Source organism: Helianthus annuus, chromosome 7 (genome assembly GCF_002127325.2).
Source record: "Helianthus annuus cultivar XRQ/B chromosome 7, HanXRQr2.0-SUNRISE, whole genome shotgun sequence".
Taxonomy (NCBI): Eukaryota; Viridiplantae; Streptophyta; class Magnoliopsida; order Asterales; family Asteraceae; genus Helianthus; species Helianthus annuus.
In genome coordinates, this window is record NC_035439.2 from 54,868,747 (window position 1) to 54,879,647 (window position 10,901).

A 10,901-nucleotide genomic window follows, 5' to 3' on the forward strand; every position below is an offset into this window, starting at 1 on the left:
GTCAAAATATGCACCAACAAAGAATTAAAGATCTTTCTAATCTTTTAGACCGGTTACCTCCCCGAAGTTACACTCCTTTGTTCCTCTCTGGTGTTCAAAAGTAATCCACACCCCCCCCCCCCGCGCGCGAATGGTTCAATCGGTAAAAAAGCACAGAATACTTGTAAATCTAGAAGTTTCTCCAAATGAACCTTATAAAATTTCAGAACTTTCATGAGAAATCTTGTAAAAGGGGTAAGAGGGATGTGATAGTTTGCAAAAGTACACATTCGTGTGTAAAATGAAAACTTCCTAAAGGAAAGGGATAGATCAGAGTATCCTAATCGGGAAAAACAGGATTTAGGTCCGTAGGGATGCAAAAATTTTACACAAACTCCTCTAGCCACATAATATTGTAACTGGTTTTCATATTATACTTGTTTGCCATGATGAATGAAGAGAAACACATGTTTTTAGCGTAGAAAGGAATAAGGATGGAAATACAATGAAGAGTAAATGGGGAGAAGTAAAAGAAAAGGTAAAGCTAAAAAATGAAGACTGAAAGCATGTATGTGCGTGCGTGTACACGGTTGCAGATAACCAATCACCCGCTGCATGTCCCATCAAACGACGCCATGTCATGATAGATTGAAAAAGCAACCATCATATCTCTCCGAAAGGATTATAGTCACTTAATTGTCATCACATCAGCCTCTGCCTTAACTAAATGACATTTTGAAAACGCTTCAAGGGATCTTATTTAGGGCAAAGACTTCAAGTTTGACTGATCATAAAAATGACTTGACAGACTTAGGGGTACTTTAAATCATAACAACCTCCAAATGAGCCATGTACCACGGCCTCCCAAAATACATCGTGATTGATTGCTAAAGAATATGCTCCGGTATGGTAGTACCCATCAACATCAAGTGACCCACTCTAATAGCGGCAAGTTTGGTGGGGACCACTAGTCTACGTCATCAATGCCCAAGGGTATAAAAATATTGGTTTTCATGTATCGTAACTATAATTAAAAAAAAAAAAAAAAAAAAGAACTAAAGCGATGCAAATTCAAGTTCCCCTTGGGTTCTCAAGTCAGTTTTCTGAATCGTAACATTTTTTGTTGAGAGAAACAAAGTATCAACAAAAGTATTTAAATGCCGTTCAAAAAAAAAAAAAAAAAAAAAAGTATTTAAATATTGCACTAATTCATGCAGAGATTCCTTAAAACTTAATAGAGAAGGGTTTTGTATCATTTGTGAATTTATGATAGTTGGAACTCTACCTTTTGGGTCCCACAAATTTCATATGATTTGGGTTTGAGATTGGAGGATTTGACTTTAATTCCTTGGTTGACTTTCCTTTGTGATTGTTTGTAAATCCAAAATAAAAAAAAAAAATTCAATCGTAGATCTGTAATTGTATATGTACAGTGCTAAGTATTTAAATTGAAATAGCTTAATGGTTAACAACAAAAGCGCCTGTAGCTCAGTGGATAGAGCGTCTGTTTCCTAAGCAGAAGGTCGTAGGTTCGACCCCTACCTGGCGCGTCTGCTTTTTTTTGGGATATTTCTAATACAAAAATGCTTGATACTTTCGTAATTTTGTATTACAAATTGCTGATGTTTTTATTTTTTATTTTTTTTGAACGGTGACTTTCTTTTTGAGTGACCCAATGTCACACCACCTAATCGGCGGCCCTAGCCAAGCCTGCCCAGACTTACGTTGTCTTAACCAGGCCCGTGCTGGGTTGGCCAGACTTGGTTACGGCGTTCCCTCAGAAACCGTACTGCCTCCACACGAGTTGCCTCGCTGAAGTAACAGCCGGATGAAAACCGGGGTGCGGCTCAAGATCGAAACCCCCTCGGTGGGTTTGTCACCATCATTGCCCAATATCCACCCCAATATGATACAAGTGATAATTGAACTTGAGTATCTATTGGAAAATCCAAGTCTTCTACCACTAGAACACAAATTGCTGATATTTTTAATTAAAGATCACTTTTTTAATTAAAGATCACTAGACCACAAATGAAAATTGAACTTGAGTATCTTTCGGTTTTTTTTAATTAAAGATCACTTTTTTATTGTTTATCGGATTAAAAAAGATCACTTTTTTTAATCATATTTCAAATACAAAATTGCTTGATAATTTCGTATTACAAATTGCTGATATTTTTAATCATTCTTTTGATTTTTTTTTTAATTAAAGATCACTTTTTTAATTGTTTATCGGATTAAAGTTAAATCACGCTACGAAAGAGAGAATACCATCACTTGGTCAGTAAACAAATATACCTTTTTTGAAGTTTATGCGATGCATTTTAATTTGTTGGTCGGCCGGATTATAGAACAGAGAATTCAAATATAATATTTGACGAGTTATGACCCGAATCGGCTAACCCGACCCGGTCATTAACTATTATTTTATTGGCGCCATCCGTAGGATCTTTCGGTAACAATCAGACAGGAACCCTATGGCAAGCGATCAGAACGTAGCAGTCACACCAAGCCAGGCGATGGTAACTAGCAATCCATTGCGAGAGACAAGCCCGGTTACCACCATGCCAGCCTCACCGGCCGTAACCAGGTCACTCGACTTGGAATTTGAAGCAGAAGGACCTCCACCGGGTTTTACAGGCACTACCGCTGTTTCTTCTGGGACGACGGCGGCCGACCTGTTTTCCTATACCTCTCTGCAGTTCCAGTCGGTGGAACCAATTTCAACAGGCACTAACGTTTTCACCCCGGCGGCAGTCACTAATGGACAGACGATACGTCACAGCACTATGCCAATAATAACATCAGCAAGCCCAAGTACTGTTATACCAAAGGCGAGCATGTCTCAGTACTATCAACCTTCAGTCACCTACGCCATGCCACCCTTGTATTCGGCAGCACTAACGGCGATGTTATCTACACTACCCCATCAACCAGTGGTCATGCCAGCGGGAATCATGAACATCCCGGTTATGCCGGGAAATCAGGCTTACTTCCCCGGGTACTATTATGCACCCCCTTATGGGTATTTACCTCCATACAACACCCCAGCTAACATTCCTCAAGGGACGGCACAAGGCCATACTCAACAGTCGCCGTATGCGGCTTATATGTCTCCCTGGTGGACTTTTCCAACATCTCAGCCGGTCTATGGTCAGACCCCGCCAACAGCGGAACTTGTTTATGACAGAGGAAATGCGTCTAGGCCTCGATTCTCTCCAGGTGGAGGTCCCAGTTCCACGCTAAACATCACCCCGGCTCAATTCCCTGTCACCCAGGGTACCAGCCAAAGTGGGGTCATCCCTCCAGTACAACCCATTAATATAGAAGAAGATGAACTCACCAGACCTTACAAGCCAGTGGATGCAACTATCAAATCCAAGTTCACCAGAAGAATAGCGGAAGCTCCCATCAAGGAAAAGCCAAAGATGCCTCAAACTGTAGGCAAATATGATTGTCTAGGAGACCCTGATGATCATCTAAATTTATTCAAAAGCGCAGGAGAAGTAGCCTGTTGGCCTATGTCCCCCTGGTGTAAAATGTTTGTACAAACTCTGGTAGGCGCGACTCGGGTATGGTGGGACAGCCTGCCAATTGGGGAGATTGACAGCTTCGAGGATCTAGAGTCCAAGTTCATCCTGCAATTCAGCCAACAGCGCAGGCACACTAAAGACCGAAACGAGCTCCTCCACATTCGCCGGCGAGACAATGAAATGGTGGAAAATTTCATCGTTAGATTCAATAAAGAAAGCCTGGCAATCCCGGGTGTTACAAACGATTTAGCGTGTGGAGCTTTCCTAGAAGGAGTAAATGATGACGAGCTATTAAGAACACTTCACGGAAGAGACGAGGTGCCTCCCACCATCGACGAAATCTTGAGAATTGCTAAGGTTTATGTTGTGACACCCCAGGAAAACCATGAAACTTAACTAGCTTCCTCAGTGAGTACGTACCAAATTTCGGGACGAAATTTCTTTCAACTTGGGGATAATGTGACAACTCGTAATCCGAACCTATCTTTGTGTTAATGTAACGTGTATCGACCCTATGTGATTATGTGAACTTTGATGATTAATGAGATGTTATGTTGTTATGATATGTGCATGTATGTATGTAATTGGATTACACAAAACGAATCGATCGCACAACAACCCGATCACACAAGCCTTTGGGCTTTGGTTCCTTACCACTCTCGGCCCACACTCTCTCGTAATCAAACCAAGGGTAACCCAAGGGAAGGGTTCGGCCCACTCCTCTTGTACGCTTACACCTATCCCTTGGGGAGTATTATTTCTCATTATTTTGCTAACACAAGAAAACACAAACCCTACTCTCTTTCTCTCCTCTCGAAGCCGGCGACCACACATCCCTATCTCTTGAAGATCTTTCCTGTTCGGATCAACCTTCGTTTATTCTCTAATCCGGTTAGTGTTTTGTTATCACTTGATTGTATGTTAATCGATAATTGTGTATTGCTATATGTTAATCTATCCGGTTAGGGTTCATGTGTGACAACCGGCAAAAAATAATGGTAATTCCGTACAACTTAAACACGCGATTTAACGTTTAATTTATCTCGTTACGATTTAATTATTGCATGATTAGGTCGTATACGTTCTAGCAATCATAGGACATGGTTAAAAATGCTAAACAATATTAACACAATCGCCATGTCGCGAGAAAACCGCAAACTATGTCCTAATATGTTGGCAAAATACTGAAAAACACTATTCACCGGATCACACTATTCATGCCAGCTAGTTCTAAAAACTGTCCGAAAAAGCAACGTATGGCACGAAAGAATACTATAGTTGGAATATAAATAAAAACCCCTAACTAGAGATACCAAATGATAAAACATACAAACTAAAAAAATGTATATTTTTAAGTTCTTCGTTCTACGCCAAACTGTAACAAAATAACATGTCCGCGACACTAAAATTTAGCATTTGAATGTCCGTAGGACTTATTAATAATATATTACACCCTAAACAAGCTTGGGGATATCAATGGGATGTCCAAAATACAAGCTCCCAATGCTACGCCGCAACTTTCACATAGTGCTCAAGTTCGAGCCGATAGGCGAATAAATTATATTCCTACCATCCAATTTCCTAAACTATAAGGCTAACGAACTAGTTAGCCATATTTTGGTGTCGCCAACGCCTTGAATAAACGCTATAGCGTTGATGGTAAATTAAAACCATAGCTCCCGGTATTATATAGCGTCTTTTATTTATCACCCGACAAGTAAACTAGTAGCGTTTTTGCTATCTAAACCTAACACCAACTAGTTTATTGAACTAGCCTAGATTAATTAATGTCTTAAGCCCCTAATTACTCCCTAATGATGCAAGACCAACCACTAGTTAATATACTTAGCTAAACTACCTAAATATCTACCACTTAAATCATGTTATAATAAAATGTTACACATAACCTCCTCCCCCTAGCCATTTACGGTCAACACAAGGGGCCCACATGCCCCTTGCCCATGCTTGGTAATCTTGGATGAATATGGAAGCATGGTGTTTCAAGATATGATTTTTGACTTTGTGAGACATAGGCATTTCATATAAGCAACGTTCACATCTTCATCATTCATTTTTACCTTACAAAGAAATCACCAACACCCCTTCCTCCCTCCCTCTTGAACTCGGCAGCCATAACCCCTCTTAAACCCTTCTTTTTGATCCACTAAAATCACCATTTTAACCCCAAAAATCTCACTTCAAGATCATCCATGGAAGGTACAAGCATGGAGCACACTTAGGACCTTGTTTGGAGCTTAATCTTTTCTAAATCACTATCTTAAAACACTTGCAAAATTGTAAGATCTTATTCCACTCATTTCAAGTTCTTTATACATTATAGTTTAGTATTATTTATGTTGATCATCTTGAACAAAACAAAAATAAAAGAAAAATCACATTCAAGACCCTAAACCAAACCTAAACAACTCACAAATCATGATATATTATGTGATTATTATTATTATGTGTTTTAGAGTTGTATGAGTGGTATGATCTTGCTTATCTTGGTTAAAATAAGTCGTTTAACTCATGATTTAAGATGTTCATGTTGTATGATTAGTGTAGTAAACTAGATTAGTGATGATCTTGATGGGTTAGTCTTAAAAATGTGATTTAAACACCTAGATGTTTAAATCAAGGAAGATCATCACCCTTGTATTCATGAGCTTTATATATATATGTTTTCATACTTGAAAGAATAAAGATTTAAAGGACTAAACTTGATGATTAAAGACTAATAAATGTGAATTTTTTTTATTAAAAGCAAGTTAGTAAATAAATGATTTCAAAAACCACACTTACAAAGTCTTAAATTTCAAGACAAAAAAGTCTTGAAAGTTTAGGAAATTAATATATATAGGAGCTCATGAATTAGGAAATAAATGGTATTATTATTACTTGAAAAGTTGTATTTTGAGGAGATTGATACATGGATGATGATTTGGAAATTGAAAAATGATTTTTAAACATGTTTTGACTAGAGGGGAAAAACGCATAGTTTAGGGAAACTATGGCGAAAATTTATAAAAATCTAATCGTGATTAAAAAGAGATTAACGGGGTGCTTAGCATGGTTAATCGTGATTAGTGATCTTAATTGTGATTAACAACCTTAATCATGATTAGACAAACCCTAATGACAAGGGTTAAGATTTAACCATCAAAGAGTTATTTAAAACACTAAAAAGTTGTTTTTATTAAATAAATTGGTGAAACTAAAAGTATAAAAATCAATATAATTTTTGGAGAAAAATTATATATATTTCCAATACCTTATTTGGTGTATGATACATGTATAAGTGTGTGTATATATTAGTACTAGGAAAATGTACTAAAATAACACATACAATTTTTACAATAAATATACACTTACAAATAACCGAAACTTCCCAAGCATTCGCAAGCATGACAATAGTCGCGAACCTTCGCAAACACTCGAAACACACTTGTGTAATACCATAACTTCGGACGCGAGCATCGGACGACGAATCTCGAATGACGGACATCGGGCGACCCTTTATGCCACGTCGGCGAAACGAACAACTTCGATAACAAAAGTTATATAAACCGAGCATTATGACAAGTCTAAAAATAAAGTATGTTAGACGCTTAACATATATTTTACGGAAAACGAAAAACCGGAAAGTTTAATGCAAAAATGACACTAAGTATAGTTATAAAAGTTACTAGTATAATTAGTAAAAGTTTACCAAAAATGCATAAACATAAATATTGGCTAAACAACTAATATGGACAATGGGCCATTTCCATAAACCTTATAAAAGCCCATTTGTAATAAATAATATGGGCTATGCCCAAATACATCAATATTATGGACTAAGCCCCAACAACATAAAAGACATGGGCTAGGCCCAAAGACAAAATACATGGGTTAAGCCCAATGACACTAAAATGTGGGCTAGGCCCAATGAAAAATACATGTATAATTTTTATAAATATATATTATAAAAATACATTATAAATACGGTATACCAACATATATAAATACGGTATACTCAGTCGTATAATACAGTATAGCTACACGTATTATACGGTATACATACGCGTATAAATACGGCATACCTACCCGTATAAATACGGTATATGTACACGTTTAAAGCACACAAATACAAGTATACATACGGTATATGTATATGTATATGTATAAAAGACTCTAGTATACGATGATATACTCACATACACTAGTTGAAGTGTACTCTCTCACTAAGGTTGAATACATGCGACAACGTATTTCGACATTAAGAATAAATATTTTCAACACTATTGTCGAATAAAGATATACACTTATATTTGTGTAACAAATATAAAGTCTTGAACCAAAGCGTACACCTGAAACAAATGCCAACATATTACTAAAAATACACAAGCGTTCCAAAAACAAAATGAAAACAATAAACGTTCAAGATGAGCAACGAGTACAAGGTCTATGAAGGACCGACATGTCTAATGAGTTAGAACCTGTGTAGGTTGACTCGCGTTTACGGAACACGTAGATTGAATATCTCTCTCTCAGGAACGCAAAGCTGTGAGTTCATGTCCCCCTTTTCTCTTAACTGTTTTCAGATTTATAACTCTCGGGGGTGAAATACATGTTACAAATATTTCAATGGTATGATTTGGCTATGAAATGAACTATTAGATCATGTGAGCATAGGCTGAAACTGAAATGCCAATAACTCTCATAAGAAACATGGACAAAGGTTAGTTCTAACGGGTACGGCCGAGCCCCACTCATGGTCCATTTGTGACTACTTAGAGTGCTTTTGTGTCCCAGTCGAGGTGATTCGACAACAGTCAAGGTGATTTGACACAGTCAAGGTGATTTGACACAGTCAAGGTGATTTGACACAGTCGAGGGGATTCGACACAGTCGAGGAAATTCGACACTTATAACAGCCCACTCGGGTTGGGTACTCCTTATGTCTTCACATATATTAATGTCCTTGCAAAACATTAATGATCTGTTCATAGACGCTATACATACCTGTTTGTTATGAAAGATCTCTCACATGTTTAAAGGTTTAATTGGAGCTCACTCAAAACACATGAACTCGCTCAACTTTTGTTGATGTTTTCAAACTTACATGTATTTCAGGAAACTAATGGGGTCTTGGTGCTGGTGTTTACTATGAAGCTTTTAGATTACAAGTCATCGATGTCATCCTTTTTGGTGGGTTTGGTCCATATATCTCATCTTCAATGAGATAGAGGATGCAAAGCCTTATGTTTTAATCTTATGTCAACTAGTCCTTTTGTAAACTTAAAACCTATGTTGGTTTGTATCCTAAACAACTTATGATGTGTAATATTTTATTATGTCAATGGATGAACATCGGATGTTTTTAATCATGTAGATGTTTACTTATATCGTATGCAATGAAAGCTAATCAAGTTCACACCGCGCGCTTCCGCTAATGAACGGGTGTGACAAATTGGTATCAGAGCTTCGATTGTAGTGAACTAGGATTCCTTCTCGAGTCTAGTCTACAATCACTAGGATCCTCTCACGAAAACATTTTGTTTTTGTAAAATGTTTTTCATTGCATATACAAAAGCACCAAGCTCCGATAACAAAACTCTTCTCAAGAAAACAATGCGAGGACATTAATTGGGGCATAGTCTATATGGGATAGACTTGTCGAATTAGAACTGAAACACACAAGGACAATGTGATTACATGTGATATGCTACATTTACTTTCCCCATACATATATAATAAGTAATGTTATTATTTATTGATATATATATGCATGTTGTACGGAATATTTTGCCGAAAATGAAATACCTTCAACTTCGAATCCTATTATTATTCTTGACTCGCACAATGAGACTATCGACCTCACGTTTATTGCGGATCTAATGCTGATGTAGTTACCAAACGAGACCCTAAGCTTGATTCCGTAGAAGATGGCTGTTCTTCCCTCTCGAATGCGAAGGTGCCTGACTATGGCAATGATGGCGAGGCGGAGGAGGTAACCTTGGACAACAACCTTATCGGTGAGACGAGGTCCCTATGGTTTTTATGAAACATGATTGATGACACTCTTGTCCAGACAAGGAAGATGAGGTACTCATCTTGAAGGTGCCCCTCCAACTACTATTGTTAGGAACTCTCTTTATTCCTACTTCGTCTAAGCATTGTGCCATTTCGCGCGTAACGACAACGGGCGTTGGCGCGTGGACCATTATAAAGGTCCTTTCCATGTTGAAGGTATGAAGACAGTAGTGTCCCTTCTCTGACTGATCGGCGGCTTTGAACGAGAGAAAAATTAGGGTGACCATGCAAGACAATTTATTATTACGGGGGCCCACGTAATAACAACTTGTAGTGCATGAAAATCCTGGTGGGCTCTGCGGGTTAAGCAAATGATCACTATCTATTTGAAATTCCTAAGTTGTTCCAAATCTCCATCTAGTAGAACGCTAACCGAAATAGTTACTATAACACTCTGTAAAGTAGGAAGTCTGTCTTTGCCTACTTCATGCCTAACCCTCCTACCCGTAATACGAGTCGTTTGGGACCCGGTATCTAAGCAGGTGAAAATGGCTAACACTCAGAAAAGATTCTCCTCATCCTTCACCTCACATGCACCCTATCACCCACTACCTATATCGCCACCACCAGCACCCCTACCAGTAACTCTACACTCTCTATCCCGTAGCACCCCATCGTTTGAGTAGTGCATTTGCGCCTTGGAAAACCGCTCTACGGTTGCTACAAGGTGCAATTCGGTTCTGAGGAAGAAGTCACGTACCCTCACGACCTTATCTTTGCGTTTTCACTATCACCCCTATACGTGGTAGTAATGCACAACCCCCCCCCCCACCTTTTGGGAAGTATGCCCATTTTGTAAAAAAACTAAAGACCTAAGAGGACCAATGTAGAAGCAAAATAACTACTACTTTCGTATTATGGAACTTCTATGACCGATGTGATGTAACCTCGAGTCCATTTTGTTTTTCATCTGTTAAAAACAATGTATCAAGTTGTCGAACATATATGGAAGCTCAGTGGTTGTTTTATTTTTTATACCTTGTGATAATATATGCATGTGATGTTTGATGATTACATGTTTGCTTGTGGTGATGATTGTCTATATACATGTATACCCCACAAATAATTATTTGGTGAATGTTGTCTAACCTACCCAAAACTTCTTGCTAGAAGAAAATGCCGCCCAGACGTGACACAGACACTAACACGCTACCAAGGACAGAAGCCGAGCTTCAGGAACGCATATCACAGGCAATTGCACAACACGAGGCCAACCGCTCAGAACACAGCGGTGGCACTTTGGGAAATAACCCTCCAACTGGTAATGTTAAATCACCTAAGACACATTACAAATCTTTTGGATATTTCCAATTG

General features: G+C 38.3%; 1 non-coding gene across 1 annotated transcript; it reads left to right on the forward strand.

Annotated features, from left to right (window-relative positions):
• The first annotated feature begins 1,456 nt into the window (after positions 1-1,456).
• On the forward strand, positions 1,457-1,529 carry TRNAR-CCU. The gene has a single exon. It is a non-coding gene; the product is annotated as a tRNA-Arg (tRNA).
• The last annotated feature ends 9,372 nt before the right edge of the window (positions 1,530-10,901 follow it).